Source organism: Rhinopithecus roxellana, chromosome 5 (genome assembly GCF_007565055.1).
Source record: "Rhinopithecus roxellana isolate Shanxi Qingling chromosome 5, ASM756505v1, whole genome shotgun sequence".
Lineage (NCBI taxonomy): Eukaryota > Metazoa > Chordata > Mammalia > Primates > Cercopithecidae > Rhinopithecus > Rhinopithecus roxellana.
In genome coordinates this window covers 50639393-50656292 of record NC_044553.1, presented here as the reverse complement: position 1 = coordinate 50656292, position 16900 = coordinate 50639393, and the positions used below count along the sequence as shown (strand labels likewise).

General features: G+C 38.2%; 1 protein-coding gene across 7 annotated transcripts in view; it reads left to right on the top strand.

The window, feature by feature from the left end:
- Positions 1-16900, top strand: part of NPAS3 (neuronal PAS domain protein 3) — an 891171-nt gene that overhangs the window by 129236 nt on the left and 745035 nt on the right. The gene's annotated exons all lie outside the window — the stretch shown is intronic.

Genomic DNA, 16900 nt, shown 5'->3' with positions numbered 1-16900 from the left:
CTGTCATGTAGCAGACTTAACATGCTAGCTAAGATTTCAGAGCTTTGCAGCTAATTACTATGTACCTTACAGGACAGTTAAATTGAAGTTGAGTCCTCTGTCTTTGCTGCCATTTGCTTTGTCCATTACTTAACAGAATCTGCACTTTGGGTAACGAGGTGTTGTTACTATCACTAAAGTAAACACTCTGCTCTGGGAGGAAATGGCATTTTTATATATCATAGTTGGACTTGTATTGCTTTTGCTGTGAAGAAAGTTTTTGTCAGAAACAGTAATCCAATTGGAATCTTCCTTAAAAAGATGAAATTTATGCTTTCCAGAAAAGTTATGGAATATTGATTAAAGCAGCATTAACCTTTAATTAAATTCTCCTATAGAAAATGTAGAGTAATGTAAACATAATTCCACTGAAGGCATTATTTTTTCTGGATATACTTTGCAAATATACTTTGTTGTGTTTTTGTCTTCATACTCTTCTTTTGTAGTAGTGTGACTATTGAACAACAGTACCATTTTTTTCCTTAAAAATCGTTTCTGAATGCAAGCTGGTGAGTCCTACTTTCATTTACTCCTCCAACTGATTGTAGAGCACTTTGTTTCATGGTTTCCATTTTTAAAAAGATCAGAAATTCTGGTGGTTGTGAAGGCTGCTCTCTGAAATAGACACAAAGCGGATACTGGATGGAGCTGGGACTGTTCCCTACCTAGCATGGTTTAGGTGACTGTATCACTGTACCTTTACTATATATATATAGTTATCTCTGGCTTTATTTCTTGATATTTCACTGTCTAGATAGTGTTACTATTTTTATCAGAACAGGTATAATTATAATGCAGAATTGTTACTGATTATCATTTAAAAAATTCTTTGTTATCTGTGAGTCGTTTGTTGTGGCTCTTGGTGGCCAGGTTTCTGTAATTTGTTAGTGATTGTTGTGGCTTTGTTGTATACGTTGAAGAATCCTTTTGTCCTATAAGAAGGGGGTCGTTTAGAGACCGTATTAAAGCAGCATTTGATTGCTGACCATTCAGATAAATGCAGATCAACAATCAACAGTTGTTTATTTATAGTTAAGCCAGTTTCATGTGTCTCAAATTACTATTGGCTTAGAGGCTGAGATTTGTCAATTAGGAGCCCGGATGGGGCCACCAGGAATTTGGCGCATAGTAAGGCTTCCCTTCTAGCTGTAGGAATCATCTCAAGGGCTTGCTTTTTAAAGAATCGGTGTTATTTGTAGTCAAGGTAGACACAGTAGGCAGCACAGCTGTGACTGCCAGGGAAAGTCACTAGGGGGATATTCATAACAAGGAAATATTGGCAAATAAATGATGAAGAAGGGGAGGAAATCCCCAAGATGTTAAATTGGAGCACTGTCACTGAGATGATTAATGGTGTTGTGTATTTTAGTGAAGATGCTTATCTGAATTGTCTTGAAACTATAGTGTACATTTAATAGCACCTATAAAAAAACATGTGGTACACAAGCACACTGAAGAGAAAAGGCCAGGGATTCCGATTTTATTTCCTATTTTCTCCAATTAAGTTTTTGGCTTCTGTTTATTAGGAAGCTGGTGTTAATATATATTATATAGAGAGTGTGTTTATTCTATAGATTTATTATTCATCAGCATTTAAATAGCTACTTTCCCTAGAAGATTGAAATGTGTTGTGAAAAAAAACCATGGATAGTATTGTAAAAAACATGGGTAGTTTTTCCACACTCTTGTTGGGTGACTATTATCAAGAGTAGGGAGATGTAGGCAAACAGTCAGGGTCACAGGGCTGCAGTGAGTAAAGGGCTACACTTTTATCAATGATGGAGTCAGTACAATTTAAAAACACTTCTACATCAATTTCTGGTGAAGGGGTAGCTGTTTTGGAAGATCCTCTAGCTTTTAGTGTCAAACCATAAATATCCTGATTCTGTGGTGTGAATTATCACTTGCCTGGAGGGATTGTTATCTATGAAAGCAGGTGCATCTTTGGGCAAGTTACTTAACCTCCTTGGGCCTCAATAATTACCAGTAGATATAGGAATAGATACAGACAAATGACATATCATCCTATCCTCAATGAGCTTATAGTCTATCACAGCAAAGTTTTTCTAACTCTTGGTTATTATTCAAACAGCCGGATATGTATCCAATTTAGTGGATCAAGATCCTAATTTTAAAAATGAAATGGAAGAGAACAGACAATTTGATTGTATTGCATTTTAGTAAGAATGTGTCTTATTTTGTGAGGCTCCCTTTTTAGTTTCGTATTTGTGTATGTGTACATGTAACTGCATACATGTGTTTACTGGGTAGATCATGAGGTAATACGTGTTTGTACCGTGTTTCATATCCAAAAAGAATGGAAGCCACTGTCATAGAGTTGAGTAGGTAAATGTATAAACAGAATAATGTATAGGTGTTGTCACTTTGTGTTCAGGGTACACTGGATTATAAAGAAAGAAATGGTCAGTCTTATGAAAAGTGTTCAGGAATGAAGAGGCTACACTGTTTGGTCTCTCGTATTCAGGGATGTGCTGGAGCCAACTTGGATGGGTTTGTGAGAGTCAATTGTATGCACCTCTTTCTCGCTTTGTTATTTCTGGCCTCACGTTAGTAACCTGAAGTTGCAGAAAGTATTTGCACCATGGAAATTGGAAAATATTGCAATTCTGGTGCTCTCTAAGCCCCAAGTGATTGTTAAACATGTCCTAACATGCCATTGCTTATATTTGTTCCAAATATAATTCTGTGGCTTTATAATTATGGTGAATTACGTATTTAAAAACATTATTTTCGATGTTGCATTTAGATTTTATTGGTAATTATTTAAATGATTCGACAGTTGTTTCAATAATGAAAGTTTAAAACAAGCAGGGATATCAAACCTGTGATTAATTATTTTAAAAGGTCTATAATTAGTTCCAAATAATAGTAATACTCTAACTTCTATTAAATGCTTATTATACTTTCAATTTAAAATTTCAAGTTTAATTGGTGAGATCAGGTTTTTTTGGTAAAGGATAGGTATATAGTGTTTCAAAAAATACACATCATATTGTAAATATTTTACAAATTGTATCATTTTAAGTTAGGCAGTTGTCTTGCTAAGTGTTACAAATTTTGAGTCTCAGACCCCTCCTCTCCTTTTCAACGGTCTTTTATAGTTTACAGTAATGCCCCTGTGTTTTAGCAAACACATCTGTAAAGTGGTGGATTTCATTGGAAGATGTGAAAGTTCTTTGCAAATTAAAACAATTGTCACTCTTTTTTTTTTTTTTTTTGAGATGGAGTCTGGCTCTGTCGCCCAGGCTGGAGTGCGGTGGCCGGATTTCAGCTCACTGCAAGCTCCGCCTCCCAGGTTTACGCCATTCTCCTGGCTCCACCTCCCAAGTAGCTGGGACTACAGGCGCCCGCCTCGTCGCCCGGCTAGTTTTTTGTATTCTTTAGTAGAGACGGGGTTTCACCGTATTAGCCAGGATGGTCTCGATCTCCTGACCTTGTGATCCGCCCGTCTCGGCCTCCCAAAGTGCTGGGATTACAGGCTTGAGCCACCGCGCCCGGCCAACAATTGTCAATCTTATAACAATATTTTCAAATACAAAAGTAAACGTAGCATAGATAGTTTAAAATAGGAGAAAAGACACCCCCTCCATAATAACTATAACTTTGAACTTTCTGTTTATTGTTTTTTATTTAGAGACAGGGTCTAGCTCTGCTGCCTAGGTGGTGGTGCAATCATAGCTCACTGCAGCCTTGAACTGCTGGGCTCAAGCTCCCGAGTAGCTAAGACTACAGGTGCATGCCCCCATGTCTGGCTTCTGGTTTTGTTTTGTTTTGTTTTTAGTAGAGGACGAGGTCTTACTATGTTACCCAGGCTGGTCTCGAACTCCTGGGCTCAAGCCATTCTCCCACCTCAGCCTCTAACAGTACTGGATTCCTGGCCTGAACTTGAAAGAAAATATTTGGTAAGTCAGAGGAAATAAAATATTCATAGACATGAGATGGAGTAGTAGTAGTAAGTTCAAAGGAAAATCACCAGTGTTAAGAAGAATATGAGATAGTGAGGAAAGATAAGTAGGAAAGACTCAGCTGAGCTAGGTGTTTGTAGCTTCAAAACTTACGTTGAAATTCAGCCATATAGTTGGACACTGTCATAGAGGGATTTGAGGAAGAGTGGGGTGTCCTTAAAGCCAAGAACAATCCGTTCACCAGTATTTAGAAAAGATGGAGTGAGTCTGAGATGGCAGCTTCAATTACTAACATTTATTGAGCACGTGCTTTGCCATTGTAATAGGCCTGGCAGTACCTATTTTACACAATAGGGTTTACTCCAGGATTCCTAGACTCCAGGTGTAACCAAGATTGAGAAGCCCTGGTTGAGAAGGTGTTTGCAGTGGATATAGACAGTTGTCATTGAAAGCAAAAGAGGCAATTGGCAAAATTGTAAAGTTTGTCTTTGTTTAGTTGTCTTTTCCATCCTTTGGATTCCCATCCTTTTCTAAGCCCCTTTTTCTCCTTTGTGAAATTCATCCCACCTGGATACTTGGTTAGTGTTTCAAACCTGTGCCTCATCGGCACAGAGTCGTGATTGTCTGTAGCCCTCATTGCAGATCAGGTTTTGTTAACTGATGGTGTTACTGTTCTCAGGACAATTTGCCTTTTCATAAACAACTCCAGGTGAACAAATTCAAGAAAATGGGTAGTTTTTTTCCAGTAGAATAATTTCAGACACCATGACAGGGCTTGGATAAATTCATTTGGGGCTAGAGGAAAATTTCTTTCTTCCCTGAAAATACAAATCCAGAATGTGGGTGCTCTACTCAGTATATAGTGTTAAGACTGGCCTTGGCCAAGAAACATGAATTTGGATTCGCACCCAAAAGAGGGAAGGAATTAACAAGTTCCAGGGAAGAGAAGAGGAGAATGAGTGAAGAAGGAGGGAACTCTCCAGTCTTTATCAGCTCTCTTGTACAAGACAGAGTGCTAACCACTTTCACGTGTTATCCCAATTAAGGCGAACAAGACAGGCGCCTTGTCAGGAATTCTGCTGGGGGGAAGATGGTCACCTGTGCTGAAGGAAAGGGAAAGGTCACGGAGGCTCCAGCAGCAGGAGTGAATTCTTTTGCTGGTTGTTTAACCTGGTTGACTGATTGCTGTTATACAGTCATCTTCCCCTCACCCAGCAGCAGGAGTGAATTCTTTTGCTGGTTGTTTAACCTGGTTGACTGATTGCTGTTATACAGTCATCTTCCCCTCACCCCCACAATAGAATAATTTATGCCAGTTGTGTTAGGATCAGTACATAACAAAGAATTGAGACAAGAGTTAGAAATATAAAATGAACTTCATAAAGAGCTCTAATGTTAAACATGTTAAACAGACATTGGACTTTGTAGCAAGAACTGCTTCAAATCTTTCGATATCCAAATGAATTCTAATTTCCACATCATGCCTTTCAGACCTCAGCATGGTTTCTGGTGGTTTCTCCCAGGTGATTTTAGCATCACACCAATGCTTTTGCCTAAAAATGACTTGAAGTAGCATATGTTGGTAATGTGGATGGCATGAAAGTGTACTATTTAGGGCTTATTCTAGACTAGCCTAGAAGTGAGCGAATTTATTCATTCATTTAACAAACATATTTTAATCATCACCCACAGGTCAGGTGCTTTTCTACATGAACTGTTCTACACTAACTGACTTATTCAGAGGTGACTAAGAAAACCTCTGCTCTCTAGAAGCCTAGAAGACTGAGATATCAATAAGTAATTGGCATTCTGCCTGAGAGGTGCCTCAAGAGAAATAAGTGTCAACTATGGAAGCAGCACCATGGAGGGGCCATTTTTAATAGTGCAGGGAGCCCAATGTCTTCATGGTGGAGGAGAAGCTATCTGAGCTTGGAAGGGAACCTGAGGCAGTGGTTTGGGCTAAAAGGCATTTCTGGTGTGGCAGATTGCAAAGGGCACGGGCAGAAGTGGAGGGCTGGGGAACCGTGACAGGAGGTGAGGCTGGAGAGGAAGGGAGAGCAGAGGCCTCAGATCCTCTGCTGCCATCCTGGGAGATCCCTCACAGGAGTTTTCAGGAGTGTGACAGAGACTGCATCTTCGAGAATTACTGTGGAGGTGGATTAGGCCTGAGGCTGCTATGGGAGTGTCTCACAGCTTCCTCTTCTTCTCTTTGTTTCACAACACTTTTAACTTGTTTTGCAAGAAGGAATGTGAAATTGTGTTGTTTATTAGTTTAAAGTTGTTTTTTATTGATAAATATCTTGAAGGACTCTCCCAGTGTGAAATCTGGTTCAGGATCTGTCTGCAAACTCATTGCTTTTCCTGGCTTGAGGTGCCCACGTCTGCCTTTCTCCTCAGAGACCACTTGTAATTCAAGATAAACGTATGCCAGAGAGTAAAAATGGATAGGCACAGGCAGCATGATTTAGAATGAAAGAATATTAATTGGCTTCACCGGAGTGTATATTTTCATTTATGAGCGAAGTTACTACTTAGATTTTTAAAAATAATTGGTGGGTGACACACCTGCATTATGTATGTGACCTCTAGAAACTTGAGAATGAAAGTAAAGGTCAAGGTGAGAGGTGTAGCGCCACAATGAGCCTTTTGTACGCATGCTGTTGAACAGCGGCGTTCAAAAATCGCTAACAGGTGGTTTCAGAAAGTCAGTGATACTAATGTGCTTGTGTCCAGACTTTAAAAGCACTGCGGCAAACTTATACATAAACTATGGTTTTAGTAAATTCTCCTTACCTTATGAACAGCTTGTTCTGTGTATTGAGTTTATAAATGTGTCTTTAGTGAGTCTTTGGACTTAGTTTATGCATTAGAGTGGAATAATTATGCTTTGTTCTTTGACGACGAGCAAGCTATTTTAAACGATTTAAGTCCATGCAGTAGTGTTTAGTCATTGCTAGCGGTGGTTAAATCTCCTGGAAATGGATCTGGCTTTGATCCTAGCCCCACAATTATCTGTTATATGTGGGACAGTGACTAAGTTGCTTAACTTTAAGCTTCTGTTTGCTTATCTCTGAAAGTAGGGGCAAAACAATACCTCAGAGGTTGTTTTGAGGATGAATGTGATGATTAGGATGGTGATAATAATTAACATTACTGATCTGTTACCAGATGCCAATGTCAGGCACTGGGCTAATGGCTTAACATACATTAAAAAAAATCCTTACAATAAACTTATGCCTTAGGTATGATTATTACCACATTTTACAGATAAGGTTACAGAAGCTTTCAGAGCTGACAGAAGTAACTCAAGGTTAAGAAGGCAGGATGTGGTGGAATTAAGATTAGTATCACCAAATTATGACCCACTAGCCAAATCTACCCCCAACCCCCGAGTTTTTGTAAAGTTTTATTGGAACGAGGCCATGCCCATTCATATGTGGTGGAATTAGGATTAGTGTCACTGAATTAGGGCCCATGAGCCAAATCTACCCCATCCCCCTCCATTTTCATAAATAAAATTTTATTGGAAAATATCCATATCTATTCATTTAGGTATTGTCTGTGATTCCATTCCTACTACAAGGGCATAGTTGAGTAGTAGTGACAGAGAACATATGGCCCACAAAGCTGCAAATATTTACAATCTGGCCATTTATAGAAGTTTGCTGACCTCTGCATTAGACCTCAGGCTATCTGACTACGGAACCTAAGGTCTAAAACATGAAAACACAAATCATGGTGCTTGGCATATAGTAAACATATACTAAATGAGTACTACCTTGTTGCTCATCTAACTTACTATAGAACTGTTAACCTCATAGAGCTATTATCTGCAAAATGGAAATAATAAGCATTCAACCACCAGTAGGAAAAGTCATTATGATTATGGAGATGCTGAAAAAAAGTTCCAAAAGGTGCACACTCTGAATTGTGTGTTACATTTGTTGCTTTATATAATATAAATGAGAAGTTCCATTTTCACATCAAAGAACAGTATTGCATTAAAGGAGATCATTGTGAATTTTAGTGACTATTGAGGATATCTATTAAAAGAAATTAATTTCATACATGAGAAAATTTTATAATTTTAGGAAATTTAAAAAATAGAATTTTCCTTATGAAAAATACATATTATCAAAAAACCACTTACAGTATTATGATCTGTATTATTTAAAAAGCATATAAGCAGTATCTTTACAATAAGAAAAATATGCAGCAAGACATCTCTTTTAATGAGAAGATAAACAATTGATATACCTCCCTTAATCATCCTACCAGCAACAAAGAAATGAAATTATGGTTTCCACTTCACCCTACTCATAACTTTTATTTCCATGTGTTTTTCTGTTGATTTAGGGAATTCCCTGTCCTCTGCGCTGTAAATGGCCTTGGATTTGTGTTATCTTGGAGCTCACAGAGCAGGCTTTGGTGGGCCTTCAACTTGTGTTGAGGGAATATTCTTGGAATTTCTTTCACCAGGCCCAATGTCATGGCTCTGGGTTGGTGAATGGTGGGCGGGGAGGGGGAGTAGTCCTAGATTAGGACTCATGATGTTTATCCTCTTCCCTTGCAAAAGCTCTTTTTGAATAGAGATGCAATACATTTTCATTCCAGAACATTTAGAAAATACAGATAAGCATAAAGAAAGAATATCAATGTTTTTGTAATTGTCCTACCCATAGATCACCACTGTTAAGAGTTTGGTGGCTGTCTTTGTAGTCTTCTATACAATGGTGTGTGTTTCTATGAGTAACACTTTTTATAGATGTATATCCATGTATATAGGTATTTTCTTCTGAATCCATCCACACCTGACTTGGCTGGGAAATGTCTGGGACCAGGTGTTCTAATTTGTATATGAGCAGCTTATTTGGGGAAGCTGGAAGCTACACGGTCAGTTTCCATAGAGAAACTGTTCCACAGAGATTTCCTTTTTGATGTGACACTTACATTTTTCCTAGTGTAGTTTGTATTGAAATTCAGGATTTTTAGGACTTGTTTTTGTTTTCAAAAGAATTTGTTTGAATTTAAATTCAAGCCTGAACTAGTGATATACTCATTAGTGATAGGATTTTCAGCAGATAAATCTTTGCTTACCACCTTAATACTTATTTTTATCTAGACATAGTACACATTTAAATGTAGAAATACTTTTGCAGTTATAGGATGAAGCTAGTGGTGAGAAGGGTGTGGTGAGAAGAGTATGTTGGCTTAAAGAAACATATGGCTTTTTTAGGTCAGATATGTCCATGTATGAAAAGTTAAGCAATTAGATGGAGTTTTCTGGTTGCTTTCCAACTCATCCTGTCACATGTTATGTCTGCTGCATTATCCTCTAGGTTGCTTAAAAATAATTTTATTTACTGTGTTTAGCATTGAGATGTTTAGGTCTAGTTCTTAAAGCAGAGAGAGGGCTGGGTCCTTCGAGGACGTTGGTTTAGTGACCAACATGTAACAAAAGCATTGTTGGGTTATTTTTTCACTGGCAAATTTGAGACCTTGTGATTCATATATCAGTTTGAGAATTCTTTGGAATTGGGTGCTTGGGATTTATGCGGTTAAATAGACTATCACCACATCTTATTTAAATCCTAATTTCCCTGTCCCTCCCTCAATCCAGTTATAAAGGATCTCTGGGCCTTGCTCTTTGCTTGTTCTCATGTGTTACTAATGAGAAGAGGCCTATTTCTCTTACTAGCAATTCTCATTACTTGCATTTCAACCATCATAAGCTTCATAACAATATCATTTTCCTGACTATTGCCTGTCAGGGGTGCTTACAGTGAATCACAGCCAACTGCATGCCTTGGCCTTGACACTGGAAGGTATACAGTCTTTTTGATGATTCTTCTCTTTGCTTCCTCTCTTCAACTCCACTTGAAAAACTGTTTTAGGAGTAAAATTGAATGAGCATGGCTTGGTCAGGCACAAAGCATTCTGTCTTGTGTGCTTGAGGCACCATCTGGATGTCTTGGTGAAGAACGCATTTTACAGTAATTGCAGGGGAATCCTTGCTCACTTCCAGGGGAAGCAGCATGCTTTTCCAGGGACTCCCTAACTGCCTGACGGCTTGCAAGCAGAAAATGAGAAGCAGCAGCTCCGCTTCTCCTCCCCTAGAGAAACTCATCAGGTGTCCTAAGTCTTGAATTGCTATCAATGAAAACAGTGGTATTCATGGCACCACCCTTTTAAAAGGAGAGGTTTGTTGAAACATCCAGCGGAGATGAGGATGGAAGGTCGAGGGTATTCCTGAGCTCTTGTAAAATTTACGATCAATACATTCATCTGATAGCAAGATTGTTTACCCTCTTTTCTGAATGCTGCTTGCCCAGAGGTAGTAACAATTTATATGATGCTGGTAGGAATAAAGAATGTTGTGTTTTTTATTTTTTAATTTATCATGGTACTTGGAAAATGCCTCAGGGAAGAGAAGACTAGAAAACTAAAATTATGGGCCAGCAGATTTTAAGTAGAGTATATTTTTACACAGGCCTGGTGGCAAGTTTGGTTCCCTTGTACCACAAATACCTTCACTGGGTCTGTTCAGGAGAAATTTGCAGGACATAAATGTTTGCTCTGGTACAGAGTGTCCCGAGAATGCAAGGCTCTGAAATAGACAGGAGAATGACTATAGCCACATTTATTCTGCCTTTAGAAGGAAACATTCATTGATGCCAAGGCCTTTCATTGTGAGGCTAGGTTGATCCTTTTGGGACAACAGAAGCATTAACTCTTGACGGTGAAGTTACCTTTCAAGGGCCCATTCCTACTTCTGTGTTGGCTGGTTTTCTATATGCAGTAATGCGTACACTGCATAGGCTGCATTCATTGATAAGGCCGAAATCCGGAGAAAAGGAAAGAACATACTCCAAATATGGGGTGCCGTGGTCTTCAAGCATTATTGTAATTGACCCGAGCAACCATGTTTGAAATAGACAATATTATTCTGAGTTTGCACTCAAGACAGTGGGAGCTCAGAGAGGTCAGGCACATTGCTCAGTTCACACAGCTAATGAGGTGCAATCTGGTAACTAACTATTGGAGACCCTCTCCGGTCTGTGTGGCCCAGCAGTTCATCCCTTTTCAACTGGATGATAGGGTCCCTTGGAGCAGGATGACACTACCTTAGAAAAACATCCATCCTCTATTTGAGGATGGTCTGTTGAAATCTATTTCTGCAAAAGAAAAAGACCCTAAGGAACTTGAAGCCATGCCATAGAAAATCAAGGTTTGCCATATTTGAACATCAGTCATTTAAAGAACATACAACCAGTGTCCTTTGAGTGTAAAGCTGTGTACTCTCCAGCATGGGGCAATTAGTTCTCCCCCTTGGAGATTTCATCTGTCCTTACACTGTGGTTATCACATAGAAATGGGTGAATGTCAACTTTTAATCTTAAGCCCTCTTTCCAAACTCTAGTTTTCTATTTTCAAACTACTTGACCTTTGCATTGTTTCACCTCACAACAGTCTCTACATGTAATGACCAACAAGCTTGCAAGCACTTCCCATGAGCATTCCCAGTTCATCCTCAAAGCAGCCTAGTGAACTGTATTTTGTCTCTGTTTTACATGGAGAAAAACAAAAACAAGCCCCTGTATTACAGAGGTTAAGTGATTTGAAGTATTTCACACAGCTCGGGTGTAACATGGCTGGCCCGCAGATTAAGACCTCTCTCATCTCCCAGTTTAGGGCCTTCTCCAGGACTGCCACCATTCCTCCAAAATAGAACTTGGCATCTTCTCCAGAAAGATCCTCTCCTACCTTGCACTTCTTTTGCTTTATCTTCATTTATATAGTAATTCAGTCTCATTCTTGACATCTTTTATTCTGCCTCTCTCGTCTCAAATATTCTTTTAGTAGCATATTTTCTTTTAAAACTCCCCTTCTTTTCACATCCCCTTAATCCAAGCTATTACTTCATGCCTAGATTGTTGCAGTCTCCTAACTAGTGTTCTTATCTCCTATCTTACTCAGTTTGGTTCAGATAAATACTTGAGTCCTGCTCTATGCAAAGCACCATGCTAGAGAATGCAAAGATTTTCCTTTCTGGGCTGCTTCATAAATAGTTACCAGATTGAAATACTGTTTCTAACATATTTTTCTGCTCAAAATCACTGACTGCTCCATCTCACTTCATGCTGTCTGTAATCTTAGCTTAGTGTTTAAAACCTACCAGTGTAGCTCCATTCTGCCTTTCAGCCTCCCCATAACACCAGACATTTCTCAGCGCAAGTTCTGTGCTTTGTCTGTGACACATGTCCATTCCTTCTTGTTAGGCACAACACATGCACTAAGATCCTGCCTTTGCTTGCTCCTTTGTAAAGTCCTTCTAACCTTGTTTTATCCACAGTGGTTTCTCTCTTCTCTTAACACATTAATTGAGTACCTTCTATAACCAGGAACTATTGATTGGTATATATCAGTGGAGAGAGGCCATAATCTTTGTTCTCAAAGTTGGATGGCATTAGAAACAGGCAGTAAACAGCAGATGTTAAAAATGAAGGAAATCATATAGTCTGTTACATGGCAGTCAGTGCTGTGGAACAAAAATACAGAAGGTTAAGAAGGAATTAGGAGTGCTGGGGTAGAAGTGAATCATTGTGGTTATAATAGATGATAACCATTAAAAGAAAGATGACATTTGGGCAATTGTAAGGAAGTGAGGGAGTTAGGCATTCACATAGCCAGGGGAAAATATTCCAGGTAGAATGAACAACCACTACAAAGGTGCTGAAGAGTTCCTAATGTGTTCAGAGCACCCCAGGGAGGCCAGTGTGGTGGGGGCTGAATGAGCAAGGAGGACAGTAGCAGGAGACAGGTCAGGGAGGTAACAGCATACGGGATGCTGGCAGGCCAGGGAAGGACTTCGGCTTTCGTTCCACTCAAAACAGTCTTGGGAGAATTATAATTGAGGAGAAATGAGACCTAACTGATTTTAGTATCAGTGTAGTTACTGGTTGAACATATGCTTCAGGGGGCTGAGGGTGGAAGCAGGGGACTTAGCTCAGGGGCTATCAGCATAATCAAGGTGTGATCTGTGCCAAGACGAAGTGGATAAAGAAGAGAGAGAAGTCAATACTGAATCCAAGATTAAATACTAATGTATCATTGACTTTGTATTGCATGTGGTGGCACTCAATCACATGTATGCAAATAAGTACCTTTCACTCGTAAACTTAGAGATGAAGCATGACAAAAACTTGTAAAAGTTAAATGGTAAGAGGCTCTATGTATGTATGGATAATATCTTCTCAATAACGTTGCAAGTTCCTTAGAGATATTTATTCATTTATTCAGTCCACAAACTTTTAAAAAGATACTCATTAAAGGCCAATGATTGCCTTGCATCTGAGCAGTGTAGAATGCAATAGGAGAATGTCAGTGTAGTGGGTAAGTATGCAGGCTATGATGGAGACTGATGTAGTCAAACCCTAGTTCCATTACTTATTTGCTGGGTGATTTTGAACAAGTTACTTAAGCTCCCTGTTTCCCATCTTTCTCATTTGTGAAATGCTGCTGATAGTATCTCATAAGATTTTCTCTTAGGATTTTCCATAGGGATTAAATGAACTAATACACGTAAAATGCTTAGAAAAGTGCTTCACCTGGAAGTGCATACTAAGTACTCAAATACTAACTCAAAAAAGTTAGTGCTCTGGAAAAAATAGTTAAAAGAGGATTTAACATTCAGAGTGACTTTTCCCCCCTGTGACTACCCATGTTCAAAACCTGTCAAGTTGCCTGGTTAATGAATGTGAATAATAAGGTCTCATAGTAAGCCTTGCTCTCTAGTTGATAGTTAAAAAATGACAGAGAGAATTGCATTATGATTAGTCTGATTACCTGCCTGTTTTTGAAGGTGTACATGGAAGCTGGTCAGTAACCCTTCTGGGCACATTTTGATTGACAGACTGGCAAACAGCATTTAAATCTCTAACACATAAAAAGATCAATGTTTTTCTTATTATTTTTTAGCTTAAAATGTTGAATGTGTATTAAAATGAGAAAAATAATTTTCAGGATAGATATGACTCCTAGTACATGAAAGCAAGGAGATCACATCAAGGAGGGAATATTATTTTTTGACCAAATACAGGAAATTACTATTTTTCTCCTCCATGTTTATATTTTGCTACCTAATATCTCCCTTCTTTTTTTTTTTCTTTCATGTAGTTGTTGTTTTTTTCATCCCTCTTATTATCAGCAACTATATGGCCTCCAAATCCAGGAGAGAGCAGTGCATTCCTACTGTGGAACTCATGTGGACATCTTTAGTGTCAGAGGTAGTTTGAAGAGCAGCTTAATTCTGCTTTCATTCTGCCTGGTACTTCTGTGAGGCACTCAGGTTCTGTTTGAGCTCAGTATTACTGATCCCATCCTATACGTCCTAGATGGCAGTGCAGACAGTGTCTGTCAATGAGTAACAGGTAAATATTGAACAGGGAAGCCCTTTTGATTAACTTTGTGGATCATTATTTGAAAGTAGCATACAGTCAGAACAGCACCATCACTCATGATCATAGCACATGGCGTAGAGGTCAGAGCATCAAGCTGCTGGTTTGAAAGCTGAGGTTGCATTCTTTGTTCTGCACATGGGCTTGTATTCATGCACTGCTGGACTAGTTACAACTCTCCAGTGAACAAAATGCTGACTGTTTAGCACAATATTAATGCAAAATATTTAAGATGGTAAGGCACAAAGAATGCTTGAGGGACTTTGTGCGATATAGATATAAATATATTAAAGCATGTTTATAATTACTTTTTGAAGTGTTTAACACTGGGTGCTTTTACCTTTTATCCAGGTTCAGAAATTTTTTTCTAATAAGGAACTTAGAGATGTGTGGCAGGTTGAGGATGAATGTTTGGTCTTATTAGTATATACTGAAAATAAGTAATTTTAGCCTCTATCAGCTTTCCTAGGTTTGTTCTACACTACCTAATGGGTACAACTTACCCCCAAGACACATTTATCCAGAAGATTGATCCGTACCTGATTTGTCAAGTGATTCATTGAACCTCATGATAAGTTAATGGTTTATCATCATTAGGAACAATACTATCATCATGATTAATATTTCTGAGCAACCATCAAATAATATACATGGAACTTGTTAAAAGGCATAAATGAGGTTGCATGGAAAAGAACAGCTTTCTGTTCTCAAATATTTCTAAATTAACACTTACATGGTCATAAAAAGACACAGATAAAACATGATTAGGCTGCTTATGCATTTCTAGGAGAAACATAATTCAGTAGTCAAGTAGGCAATTCCAAAAGGTTTTCATAAGCCAAAGATTTTAAGTAAATCTTTTAATTGAGACTTTTAATCATACTGAGCTATAGAAATAATATTCAGATAATTATGTTCAATAATTAAGATCATCAAAATAACTAATCATGAAGATTATTAAAACAAAACTAATCTACATCCTTCCTACCCATATTCTAGAGTAGTGGGTAAAAAGGTAAGCATTTTATGACACTTTAAGTATATAATTGTAACATTTACTGTTTAGCATATAGGAACCACAAAAGTGACAAAATCTATATCCAGTGTGCTGGATGGAGTCTTAATTTTATGTATCACTTAAGTGTTAAATTTATACAACCTTGTCAAAGTGGTAACAGCCCCAAAATAAAAAATAATAATTTTATTCTAGAAAATTATTCAAATGAAAAAATACAAAGTAGTCGTGCTAGTTAGAGCTGTAAATGACATGTTTCCATCAAATTTCTGAAGAAAAGATTTTGTGTTTTTTTTTTTTCTTTTCTTTTTTTTTTTTTTGAGTTGGAGTCTTGCTCTGTTACCCAGGCTAGAGTGCCTTGGTGCAATCTCAGCTCACTGCAACCTCCACCTCCCAGGTTAAAGCGATTCTCTTGATTCAGCCTCCCCAGTAGCTGGGATTACAGATGTGCACCACCACTTCTGGCTAATTTTTGTATTTTTGGTAGAGACGGGGTTTCACCATGTTGGCCAGTCTGGTCTCGAACTCCTGACCCCAGGTGATCCACCTGCCTCGGCCTCCCAAAGTTCTGGGATTACAGGTGTGAGCCATGCATCTGGCCAGATTCTGTATTTTTTAAAATTTTAACTTTGCTTTTAAATAACAGTGGCAAATAGCAATATTCTTTCTTTTAATAATAATATTCTAGACTAATTTATGGGAACCACACTGCCTCTGGAAACGGACATGATTTAAAATTTCATTTAGACAATAACCTCAGTTTTTCTAGTATTATCACAGAGCAGTGTACTAGAAATCACTATTATATTTTGAAATTTAGATCAACCTATAATATGAACATGAAAAACATAAACATGAAAATGTAATTTAACAAAGGTGAATTTTTCTTTACAATAGAAATACACTGAAAGCTTATGCCAGTTAAGGAACAGCATGGGCTACTGTCCTTGCCTCTTTCCCTAGGGAACCCAGGATCTGATTTGGATTAGCTTCCAAGTGAACATGTGTTAGGTGGTCCCATCATAACCCTGAATGGATATTTTGCCACACCACAAAACTAGAACATAATTTGACATAAATCTTTGTTTAGAAGCGAAATAGCAGGGGCTGCTGTGAGTCAGGGTGGAACTGGCAGGGCTGCGTGGGAACCTGCCCACAGAGCCTGGTGTCTGGCAGATCTGGCACTTTTAGGCCTTTGGTTTCTTTGAAATTATAGGTAATGAATTCAACATCTAGTCTCTCTGTCTCTGGGACAGTAACCTTGGTACATGGTGTTCTTTCATGTGGACTTGTGACCCATATTTTTATTATTTTATTTATAAGAAAAATATACATATATATTAATATTTAAAGTTGCCCAATAATTGCCACAACTTAAAAAGAATTTTTTACTTTATTATGTTTGTACCCTAACAGAATAGAATGAGTTAGGCAAACATTATATAAATGATGGTGATACCACT